We start from the raw sequence: 13,124 nt of genomic DNA on the forward strand, positions 1-13,124 counted from the left end.
CTCTGTTTGCCAGTGCTGCGCTACAGATTATTCGCAATCGGCGGAGGGGGGCTCGACTATCGCGTTGCCACGAAGAAGTCGGCTCCTTTCTTTCTACATTTATGCTTTATAAACAAACGTTGACGCCGAAGCCGGGAATTTTAAAAACTGAACTGAATGCGGCACGTGGTGGCCAAAGCCAGTACTACTGGCCATGAGCCGGAAAGCTAGACATGAATCGCAATTTCTGTCATCAGGACATTGAAGAATGCAGATATTTTGAAGGAAGGAGGACAGTGACTTGTGTGATAGGTAGTTTTGTTTGAAATGCAGAGTAACGAAATCTGAAATCAGAAAGTATCTTGTAATCTGAAAGTAACTTATAAAATCTGAAAGTAATCTGAAAGTTACTTATAAAATTTACATGACGAAATTTCGATGCGCGGGTCGCCGAGTTCAGTAGGAGCAGTAGGGCTTCTACGGAAAGGCAACAATGGGATAAAGGCTTTATGTATTTGATTCAAATGCTGTTGGAAATTCGGCGTAGGGGCAACAAAATTATTCTCAGACACGGATGTACGAAAGACCGCCGAGAGAAATCTTGTGGCATCCATCATGACTTGAAAAAATGTGACTTTGGGATTCATCAAAACAGCTGCTTTGCTTTCTTTTTTTTTCGCTTTAGGAGGAGTGTTGATCATAATAAAGAGGCGGCTCGAACGGGCACGGGGGCGCAGGCATAGCTCGCTCCTCGCGCTCGTTGCAGTGGCTCGTGTTCTGCCCCAGGAATCGGGCGATCGGCTGTGTGGCTCTTTTCTCCGTCCATTTCGCCCTCACCCAAACGACCTCTAAGATTTTTATGACCGATTCCCAAGCCGCCTGCCGCACGCTCTTGTCGGGACGGGTGGCTGCCGTCACATGCCAACTTCTGAAAGAACATCTGCCTTCCCATCGCGTGGACATTGTGTCAACTCCCGCCCACTTCTGCATTACCGTGCTCTGCATTGATTTTGCTGATCGACAGGCTCGAGACCTCTCTCATCGAGCCGCTTAGACCGGTTCTGCTTCCGCATCTCTCCTCACCTACCAAAAAATCACCCAATACTACCGAACCCCGAGACAGACCTTACCCAGTCCTCACACATATTTGACCAAAAGCCAAGAAATCACCCTCAGACAAATTCAAGGAGGCACTTTTCCCCACCCCATCCGTATGCATTTACTCTTTCCTACACAGTACCCTGATAAGTGTAAATTCTGCCAGGAACAAGGAACTCTGACACACATATTATTCGAGTGCACAAAAAACTCAGACGTACCGCCCCTGAACCCGTCCCCTTCCCTTGAGCAGAGGGAAATACTGCTGTCCACCTGTCGACCTGAGGACCAGCTAGTGCTTGTGACCAAGGATGCGGCAGCCTGGACAGCACAGGGGCTCCTGGGATGAGAAACCATTCTCACATTTTCGCATAATAAAGTTTAAAGTTGGCTCTCTCTCTCTCACTGCGACAAGGAGGTTGCGGTGCCGTACGGAAAATACCGCAGGTCAGCAATTACTGCACAGAAATTGTAATTTATGCCATCATAACGTACAAAAATACAGCTATATTACAGGAAGGAGGCCAGGAGCTTGTGCACTACTGGTTTTGTATGGGATGCACAGTAAATAAACCAAATACATTCAATGACATCCTGTCCGAAAATTCTCAAGAGAAATTAAGAGTTCGATCACCTTGTTGAACAACATACCGGCGACATTGGAAAGGACAAGCATCTCCATTAAGGCATCCCCATAAGTTGACTTCCAAAAAAACACACTAATGACACGACAAAAAAATACGTGGCCGACCATTAACACTGAACAGAATATTAGTAAACACTTCCAACGCTGACAAAAAAGACAAATTGCAACCGTTGTTTCCAAAAACATGTGTACGGGCCCCAACGCGCTTACACACCCGCACACCCGGACCCGGAAGTGGAAGGCATTATAATGTAGTTGGCGCACTGCTAGCAGAAATCTGTTCGTAGCTCCACGATAGCGGCCACTCTGTGTCAACCCTAATGACCTAGGCAATAGAAACGAACAAAGTTAACAAACAAACGTTGCTTCAATATTTGCCTCTTTTGATTTTGTTTGCCCAGGGCTCCCGGATGCAGTGACCTAGTACAAGAAAGGCGGACGACCAACGAAGCTATATAAAATACCCACTATACACACGGTACGAGCATGTCCAGATCTTATTTTTCTCATCATTTGGTAATGGTAAAGACTGTGGCTTCCAGTTACTGAACGGAACTTGGAAGGATCAGAGTTTTATCCAACAGACAAACAAGGGGCTGTGCGTTTTCCCTCGCGAAAGCCCGTACATTTACAGCAAACAGGAGTTTTGCACCGTTAACAACTTGTCTGTAAGCTACTATGAGAAGTAAATGAAACTTGGCATGTTGTTGTTTGTTGTCGTTGTTGTTGTCGTTGCCTCCGTCGTTGTTACTGTTGTTGTTTTTGTTGTTGAAAACGTTATTTTCAGACTTGAAATGTGGGAAAGACGCGAACATCATCCTAATCCACAAGAAAGGTGACATGAAGGACTTGAAAAATTACAGGCCGATCAACTTACTCTCAGTCGTCTACAGGTACTTACCAAGGTAATCGTTAACAGAATTTCTCCCACCTTAGATTTCAGTCAACCAAGAGAACAAGCAGGTTTCGTAAAGCCTATTCAACAATGGGCGATATTCACACGATCAATCAGAGGATAGAGAAGTGCGATGAGTATACTGAACACCTATATATACCCTTCATAGATTATGAGAAAGCATTCGATTCAGTCAAAACCTCAGCAGTCATTCAGGAGTTACAGAACCCGAGTGTAGACGAGCATTATGTAATAATAGTAGAGGTCTGCCGTCGCGTGTCTCCAGCTACTGTCGGGTGCATTGAAGTCTCGGGTTGTTCTTCACTAGGTTGCAACTTGCATACGCCTTGGAAGAGCTCGGCGAACTGAGGGATTTTCTGTCGTGGTGGACTGTAGACGGTGACAACAAATACGCTACTTTTGCTGGCACGTTTCGTTTTTTTTAGCAATTCCCAGTATTACGTGTTCATTGGTGTTCGGTATAGCGTCATGTGTGATGGCTGTTGCCGCCTTTTCTACCAAGGTGACCACTTTACCTCCAGCGTCCCGCCTCAAAGACCTCGTACTCTTGTAGGGGGGGGGGGGGGGGGGGGTCTTCCTGCGGTCTCGCGGAGCGTGATTACAGTAGGTGCCGTCAGGTGTGTGTTTATATTATACTGTTGAAATAAGCCTTGCTTCCTGTGGTAGCTTCGGCAATTCCGCTGCCCTAAGTATAATAATTGTTCTTGGTCCTCCCGGCGTGTGCTTCCCATGTCAATCCTGCGACTGAATTGTTGTCTGGGACTTAATTGCCTGAATTGTTCGCGCCGTTACCCATAGCTACTAAGCCTGGTCTGTAGTTTGCGCGTTATACCTTGTCTCTGATATTGCTTCAGGTGAGGTGCATTCTGATCGAGCTCTTAACTTCGTTGATCTGTGCAGTAAATTGTTGTGTGATTGGTTGCGCCTTTGCTTCAGCATTTCCTGATAGGCTGGCATTGTGACGTAGTTGCTGTCTGCTTGTGCTGCAGGTATCGCTGCTGGCGGGGCTGCTCCTTCTTTCGCTTTATTGAGCTCGCGGCCTAGCGTGCGTTGTTCCGCTATCTCGCGTTACTGTTGCCCCTGTTTGTATCTGAGAAGCTCGAGCTAACGGCGTAATGTCTGGTTCTTCGTTTGTACTTCTGAGGGTTCGCTAGTGTGCGGAGCAATATTAGAGGTTACATCTTGTGCCCAGCTTACGTTGCTGCCGTTGTCACCACCATGAGTTGACTTTTGTCTTTCTTCCCCTGGTTCTGATGGGGCTGCTGCTGACGTTGCCTCTGTTTCTGACCTCCTGCTGGAGGTAACGCCGGGTACGACTGGGACCGGTACCTCGACATGCTAGTGGAGCTTTCTATATCGTTGCTGAGTCACCGCTTCAGTTGTTGTTTCCGGCCTGACTACACCCTATGAATGCAGCTGCGAGCCCGCCATCCACAATCATCATTGCCACAGAAATTTGGCTTTCCTGAAGTGCGTTTTTGCGTACATACATCATCAGTGAGAGGCTGAAAGCTTCGCTGTAATTGGTTTGTAAGCTGGGAAGGATTGCGTAACGAGAAATTAGGGTAGAAAAGAACACCAAGTAAAACTGGTGCTAATTGCCTGCCTTTTTGATGCTGTAAAGCAACGTGTCCGGCACCTTCTTTCTGTTAATTGGCGCTCGAAGTGAAATTACCCACATGTTATGGAGGGAAGACCGTTCTGGTTCAGGTTTCCTCACTGAGCGTCTTCTTCAAACGAGAATTCGCGTGCTTTGCGCAAACAAAACACCGCTTGTTTTATGCTTTCTTGTGTATTTTTCCCCAGGATTCGTAGTCACAGCTGCACCTCACACAATGCTCGCGACGGGCGGGGAAACAGGATGTGCGGGTACATAAGCAAGTAGAAAAGCAGCGACTGCTCCGTTCTAAATAGAACTGTGTTTTGTAGAGGAATGCTCCTCCAGCCGAAAGAGGGCAGCGCTTCTTCATTCTCTTACGCAGAGCTGGCTACAGACCTTGTACGTGGATAAAAGCGGTGCATTAATTATAAGCTTAATGGCAACGCACTAGAGCTACCTCCGCTGCCCACGTTTTGTTGTAACTTAACAAAAACAGCACATTTCCGGTCGGCAGCCCAGGTGTTTTGCACGTGTTTACGACTGCTAGATCGCACGGTTAAGTAGACTGAATGGCTGCGAGTTACACAAGTCGACCACAACGTCATTTGGGACCCTTTCTCGCTATATAAGTTGAGGTTGAGGTGAAGGGGTGTTAAACCTTTACCGGCGTGATTGGACGGAAGCAGATCTCGACGAAATTTGAGGCTGACCTGCCGCAACATAAACTAAGTCGAATTTGAGGTGAGGCGAAAACTATTCTTAAGCCATCTTAGAACCTGTGACTTTGGGCCAGCAAAATTATTAACTGTTGTCTGTACTAGCTCTGTCAAAGAGTCCTGTGTTGAGGTATTAAGGACCCGTTTTTTTGATGGAGTCAAGCCAGCCCTTCTTTGCCTCACTGCGTTCCTTTTGCAAATACTACCTCAGATGTATAGCGCCGGTTCTCGTTGCTACAGCAAAATAAGGGGCTACAAAATTGGCGCCTTTGTATTTTTTTGGCTGCTCCTTCGGCTATCTCAAAAACGAAAGACGAAACACAACGGTGACTTTTAAACTATCTTTTTGACGTTTATCTCTCTGTATTACATCAAATCGGACGCCATGGAAAGCCACAGTATGTATAGGGGTGCATTTTTTTATATTCCTTTTCATTCTTTGGGTTGAGAGACACTTGAGTGGTGAGCTTGCGTTTATATATTGCAGCTACGCCTGCTGTGCTAATGATCAGTTTTGTTGGTGTCTTGTATATGAAGAAGGCAGAAGTAGACAGCTATATTATTTTATACGAAATACGGGGCACCCGCTTTTTCTTACTGGCATCAGGCCGCGCCCAGCAATCATATATGAAAATTTGGTAACGCGCTCTTGACTCCCCTAGATTATTCTCATTTGATCGATGATGTTATCCATCGGCTATGATGCTTCTAGAAACGTCTGCACTCCAACATGAAGACACGTGGTTAAAACGCTGTGTCACTCATTTAGCTGACTCTCGACGGCCGACATCATTCTGTTTGACTGCTCTAACAACGTATGTTAGTTTCATAAGTTCTTGCGGAGAACAAATTATCTTTAATCAAGTTCTTTCCGTGGACAAACATTGTGTTACGTGTGACTGCATGGCAATACGAAGAAATAGATCTGTATCATGGTCACAAACACCTCTGAAAAATGGGGAAATAGAATTCGCATGAACGCCCATGTCACGCGTTCTTATAAGAATCAAAACACGCGTTAATCCTCAGCGTCAATCCTGAGGTTGGGCCCGATTTTGTTATTCTCCGCCCAGCCAGAAACGTCGATGCGCAGGTGGAATAGGGGCGGAGGGGACGGAAGGAGAGATGGATTGCACCCGCCGAGCTATTTCGTACAACGAAGAAGAAAATGTTTGCGACAAAATAGAAGTTGAAAAGCATGTTTTTCTGTACCGGCAGGACGCTCTGACTGCTGCGCGAGGCTTGGGCGGCCCGGAGCCACGTTAGTTGGTTTAACCTAGCCAGCCAGGGCTTGCTTCATGTAAGTGGTGCCATATATATAGTGTACATTTAAGCAACGACATGGTCATGTGGACAAGACCCGCACTGTGCACACCTGGGCACAAGCAAAATCTGGGAAAATCTGCTGAAAAGGACTCAGAAAAAACGCCAGTCAGAGTACGTAGCTTTTAGAGGGAGAGTTCGACCCGGGCATTAACCCTTCTGCGTTCATGCCGTCAGAAACTGGAGGGATGATAACCTGCTTTCTTTTTATGCTGTACCCACGACGATCATCAACGTTAGTCGGGGGTAACTCTATATCTTACTCTGCACAATCATGACGCCACGTCGTCGTCAATATTGCAATCTTTTCTGACCGCATTACGTGCTCTCTAGGGGATGGTCGCTTATGCAGCCCGGATGCACTAATGCCCGAGGGTGGATCAGGCCTCGAGTGACGGCCACCCTTCCTTCGCATTTTTTTTAAATTGATCTAGCTTAATTTCTTTCATAGTATATTCCTTTAATCTTTCATAGTATATTCGAGGCCTCCGCTGGATATTACCTATTTGTTATTCCACACTGGCTTGATATCACAGAAACAAATTTGTGTGCTGTCTTCACGGTTCCTTTTATCTCCCCTAGTATCTTCAATATCTACGCTGGATATTACCCATTTCTTATTCCACGCTGGTTTTCTTTTACTGATTCAATATTGTGGTCTGTCTTCACGATCCCTTTACTCTTAAATGCTGTCTAAAGTGTCTCCGCATGGAGAGGGAATTCAAGCATCCGGTAGGACGGGCATCTTCAGTTTTGTGCACACAAGTGCTGCCCTTTTCGTTAGCGTTGTTAGTTCAAGGGACGCCTAGTATAGAGTTGTGCAGTTGCCACCTTGTTACTTTGTAGTATGCATGTTATTAGCTTTGTCGGGTTGCGGCATTGCAGGTGTTTCAGTGTACACAGGAATGCACCGGGATATTGATCGTGGGATCTCAATCCACAAACTTTTCATCGCCCTCTACCCTGAAACTAACACGGAATTACTGGCCTAAACAAGGCTGTTATCGTGTGACGCCCGATTTTTATGGTTGGAGCACTCTTGTTAACCTCGTCTTCGTTGAACGTGCGCGAAACGCGCTTAATGGGACTCTGCAACACTATGGATAAACGCTTTCACTGTGTTCTTTGCGTCTCGAAACATTGTCAAAGCTACAGGCACTGCGAGATTTGCTCGTCGCGTCAGAACTATCCGCCTTCCGTTCCTGGTTTGCATTGTGGCTTTTTTCTATAGTGGTTATCGAAGGCGTTTATTGCTGCGAAAGAAAAGCGTCCGACCATTAGCCACTACATTGCTGTAATGACGTGGTTAGAGCGCTTAAAGAAAGCCAAGACTCTGGGAAGAGAGAAATATCTTGAGCAGATTTCCAAGTTATCTTATGAACATGTAGGAGTAATTTTGGGCTGAGGTACATTGTCCCCTTATTCTACGGACTGGATGTGTTTGTTGAATACGTTCTGAAAACATTTAAAGTTTAGAAAAAAAGTTGAAAGAAGTTTTGTAGGGTCCCTGTAACGCTTAGGGAAATCCACAGTATTGATCCAATTCCATACTTGGCTTCTAGGGGTGGGAGGGAAGAGTCGAGCGCACAAACGCTGCCAGGCAGGGAGTTTTGACAGGAAATGAGTGTAGCTACTATTTCAAAAAGCAGCAAAAAGCAGGGGAAAAAGATAGACAGGGTCAAACAACTCGTGAAAAGAAAAGAAAGATAACAGAAGGCAGGCGCACGCATACGACGCCCACCTGGAGGTACACATCCGATCGGCACGTGGTTCCGGTGCAGGGAACGCCGGCAATGAATAGTAGAAAACAAAAAAAAATGAAGAAGAGGGGAAAGCAATCACATCCGCTCGCGTGCACGAATATACTACAAGGTGAGAGTTTCAAAGCTAACAATGGTACCGCAGCCGTCTACCCAGAGCATAATGTCCAGATTTGTGGTCAGATTTGTTTTAGCGAAGCCACTTTTCTAAAGAACACGGTGCTAGCACGCAACCATAACCGTCTAACTCTTTCGTAAGCGCGGGAAATTGACCAATTTTGAGGGGTCTAACAAAACATTTTTTCTGTGCTATACATATTGGTTAGGCAAACATTGTAGTGACATAAAATGTAGATTATTCCACGCGGTTTCCAATGACACTAATTTTATTAATGTTTTCTTAAATAATGATCGCGAAAAAAATTATAGAATACGAATTTTTGTCCACGCGTCGAAGAAAATAAAAAAAGTAAGTTGTGTATAATAAACCACCGATAGTAGCAAAAATCTATAATAGACATTTTGTAGGTGAACATTTCGAAAATGCGCTCTTGATTTTGCAGAGTTGCGCAGTACAATTTGTCAGACATAAAAGAAAATGTTCGCCCGCGTGGTGCCCGTGCCATGTGGTGAAGCCCAACCACTATTTCAAATTTTGCTTTTTTGGATGGTTCTCTAGAAAAAAAATCTGGTGGTGTCACATTATTAAAGGCCACAATTAGCCTGCACGTGATTTAAAACACTTTGCAAATGATCATGACCGGCAAAATATTGAAGGCAAGCAAGAGATGTGAAAAAATCTGCTTGGAGTTGAAAACCAAACGCTTTGGTGAATGCTTGTTGACGTTCTGATGATCACTTATCAGTCAGAACTTTCATTTGCGGTTTATTATCATGTTCTGACTCACTATGGTAGCCGTGCGTGTAGGAATAAGGTACGATGCGCTAGAATCATGTCCAGCAAGCTTTCACCAAGCCGCCGCCGGGCTATGAAGCAAGTCCAGCCCTATGAGCCTACTACATTGCAGCGCCGCCTAACAATTTCGAAAAGAAACAAATACAAGGCTGTTGGAGACTTTGTCAGGATAGACAGTACTACCAAGAAGCGATCCTAGACCTCCGGAAATACCCTCGTATGAAACCGAAACTGGCCGGTGAACAGCTGGCGGCGTTCAAGGCCAATTGGAAGCGTTGTCCTCGTCCGAACTGATTGATACCCGACGACTTGGTGTTATCGTTTGACTTTCACCGGAAGCTCTTATCGCAGAATCAAGGCGTAGAAAATGTCGAAGCACGAGCGGCATGCTTGTTTTGAGGAGCAGTAGCGGCCAACGGAGGCACCATGGCAAATGAGCTGTTAGTTGAGTAACTGCGTAGTAGCGCCAAATATGAATTTCGCAATGCAAAAGCGAAACCTAAACTGCTGTAAACTGGTTGAAAATGCCAGGCACACTTGCTAGACATGCGGGGGACCATCAGAAATAAGCTTTGGGAGAATAAAGCTGCCCTTTGTCCGAACCAAAGATCAATAGTGAATATCTGGCGCCATTTTCATTTCATTTCATTTCATTTCATTTTTATTTCCTTAAGGACCCCACTGGGGGGTATTACAAAAGTGGTGGATACACAGGAAAACAAAAAATTTGAACACATTCATTTTCGCAGCACAGGTGATTTGTAACATTTGCAATGAAAGATGATGGGCAGGTGGTTGAAACAATGGAGCAGGGAAGGTCGTTCCAATCCTTGACGGCGCGGGGAAAAAAAGAAGTGGAAAAAGTGACAGTTCTGTTGCGATAACGGGACATTTGAAGTGGATGGCCTCTGCGATGACATTTTGTATGTCGGGGGGAGGATGTAAGCAGCTGCATTGAGGGAAGAATGAAAAAATTTATGAAAGCGCGAAAGGGTGGCGATACGACGGCGAACAGAGAGGGGTGATAAACCGGATTGTGCTTTCAAGGATGAAACGCTGATGTAGTACGAGTACTGCGAATGAATGAATCGAACGGCGCGATTTTGGACAGATTCCAGGTCGTAATGAGGTATGTTTGGGGCGGGTTCCATATGGGGGAGGCATATTCGAGTTTTGATCTGATGAGGGACTGATATGCCAGCAACTTCAAATGTTTTGGTGCATGACGTAGGTGACGCTTCAAGAAGCCCAGAGTTTTATTTGCCGATGAAATGACGTTAGTAATATGCGCATTCCAAGTAAGATCGCAATGCAATGTGACACCAACATACTTGAAGGATGGTTGTGACTGTACAGGGACGTTGGCGATGTGATATGAAAAAATGAAAGGATTTTTACGGCGGCAAAACGTAACAAGTTTGCATTGGTTAGGGTTAAGAGACAAAAGCCAATTATCGCACCATTCTTGAATGTGGTTAAGATCTTTCTGGAGAAGAGTTTGGTCGTGAGTGTTAGTTACTGTCCGATAGATTACACAGTCATCTGCAAACATGCGGATTTTGCAGGATACGCTGAGGGGTAGGTCGTTAATTAATATTAGAAACAGGAGGGGGCCAAGAACTGAACCTTAAGGTACACCTGATGTTACTTTGAGATACGCGGGAGATTTATGATTGACATGCACGAACTGAGAACGGTTAGTTAGAAATGCTTTGATCCAATTTAGTACACTTGGGTCTAAGTTTAACTGGGATAGTTTTAGCATTAGTCTTTGGTGGGGTACTGTGTCGAATGCCTTTGCGTAATCAAGAAAGATTGCGTCAGTTTGTAAGTTGTTGTCAAGGTTAGCATGCAGATCGTGTAGAAATATTGCTAGTTGTGTTTCGCAGGAGAATCCTTTCCTAAAACCATGCTGGCTGGGGTGAAAAAAGTTGTTAGAATCTAGAAAGTTTACAATCTGAGAGTAGATGACATGTTCCATGATTTTGCACGGGACGCTTGTTAAAGAAATGGGACGGTAGTTCAATGGACAGTTCTTATCACCTGCCTTGTAGATGGGAACGACCTTGCCCATGTTCCAGTCATCTTGAAGAATGCCTGTGGAGAGCGACTGCGCATACATCAAGCACAGAAATGGGGCGATGGTTTCATGGATGTTTTTTAACACTTTTGAATTAATATTGTCGATGCCACCTGATGACGACAGTTTCATGTTTTGAATAACACATGAAATACCATCTGCGCAAAAAACAATTGAACCCATACAGGATGTCAACAGCACCGGGGCAGGAGGGGGAGGTACGCTAGATTCGTTAGTAATTACAGATGAAAATGCGGCGTTAAAAACATCAGCGCATTGATTATCTGAGAGCACGTGACCGGACTCATTAGTAAGGTGGATGGTGCTGGTAGACCGAGGGTTCACGATTTGCCGGAATTTTCGCGTGTTATCCGTTAGCATGCCTGGTAAATCATTGTTCAAAAACGTATATTTCGCGTTACCAATAGCGGTGGTATATTCTTTTTCAGCTGTGTGGTATTTCGCCCAAGCGTCAGGCGTTTTTTTTTTGTTTTTGCTGTGCGGAAAAGGCGCTTTTTTCTATTCGCTATATATAGTCTCTTTAGTTTGTTTGTAAACCACGGTTTCTGCGGCGTGCCACGGAATGATTTTGTGGGGATAAATTTGCCAGTTAGTTCATTCATCTTTCTTTTAAAAATCCCCCAGTTATCGTTCACAGATCGGGAATGAAAGCCATGTTCGAAGACTGGAAAGAACTTTTCGAGCTCGTTGTTTATGGCCTCATAATTACCTTTATCGTATAAGATAACTGTTTTCTTGAGTTTCTCGCGCCGCTCAAGACGGAAGAAAAAATCTGCAGGTATTACTTTGTGGTCACTAATTTTGGGTAGGTATGAAATTGACGATAAGGAATCCGGACGGTCGGTTAGTAATAAATCTAGGATGTTAGCACAGCCTCCTGCTATCCACGTGGGCTCTGGCACTACTTGAGATAAGTTAAAATTCAAACAAACGTCTATAAAATCTCTCATTTCGACATCGTATGCCGATGAGGGTGCAGGGTTATGCCAATCAATTTTCGGAAAATGGAAGTCACGGAAAAGTAAGATGTGAGCGTTGGGGTAGGTGGTCGTGAGTGTGCTCATTATATTGTTTAAATCACGTGAAAAACCTGTATTGGTGTTTGGTGGCCTGTAGCACACCCCGAGTAGGACCATTTTCAGGTAATTATCACGTCTCAACGCTGTCGGATTACAAAGCTGGCAACATTATTTAGTATTTGACTTGTCAAGAGCCTTTTGACTTGTCAAGAGCCTAACCACGATCTGCATCCTTTTTTATCAAGTGCAGCAGCCACGCCCCCTTCCTCAAAAACACACGCACCTCAGATCGCAAAAAACCCCGTTAAAAATCTCAATGTCACCGGAGCGGGAAAATTTAAACTGATTCTAAAAGTGGAGTGCTTAGACTAACTACTGGCTGCATTAGGTGCACGAGAAACGACTACAACATATCAAAATAGGCCGCATAAATCATCGATCACCGGTGATCGATTTGAATAGGCGTGGTAATGAAAGAGCTAATGGGGGTCGTCAACTGATGAGAGATTATTATCGAGGGAAAGAAATAATCAGGCATAACGCTATTCTGAGAAATGCAAAATTCCATCATATGAATAAAAAGGAGAGGGAGAGGAGAAGGCGAAAGCCAAAATTTTAATCGGAGGAAAGACAAGTCAGTTTCCCAAAACTTATATTGATGCGAAGCGATGCTGACTTAAACGTATAGATAAGGGAATACTGACGGACCTCGCAATCGCGATGCGTTTTAAAACTAGATACCAGAATTGTGGCCTTCAGGTGTTCAGAACAATGACCAGGAGTGTTAACCTGCCTTGATAGAGGCAAAGAAGGGCAGGTTTTTGGATGTGAGCGGTGATTGTTTAAGTGGCACTGAAGTGATTTGTAAACATTGCGGGATTACTAGCGCAAATTGTAGTCCGGAGTCCATAGGCCATGTTTCGACCACTCTGGGCGCGTTTACGCGAATTTATTTAGTAGAAAAATCAATACGAAAATGCTGTCCTCCTCCCTGCAACCTCGCTCATTTTATGTGGCGTTTTCGTGTGACGTCAGCAGGAGAGGAGCTGG

Source organism: Haemaphysalis longicornis, unplaced genomic scaffold, assembly GCF_048455015.1.
Source record: "Haemaphysalis longicornis isolate Haplotype H1 unplaced genomic scaffold, Haemaphysalis longicornis Haplotype H1 scaffold_3, whole genome shotgun sequence".
NCBI lineage: Eukaryota > Metazoa > Arthropoda > Arachnida > Ixodida > Ixodidae > Haemaphysalis > Haemaphysalis longicornis.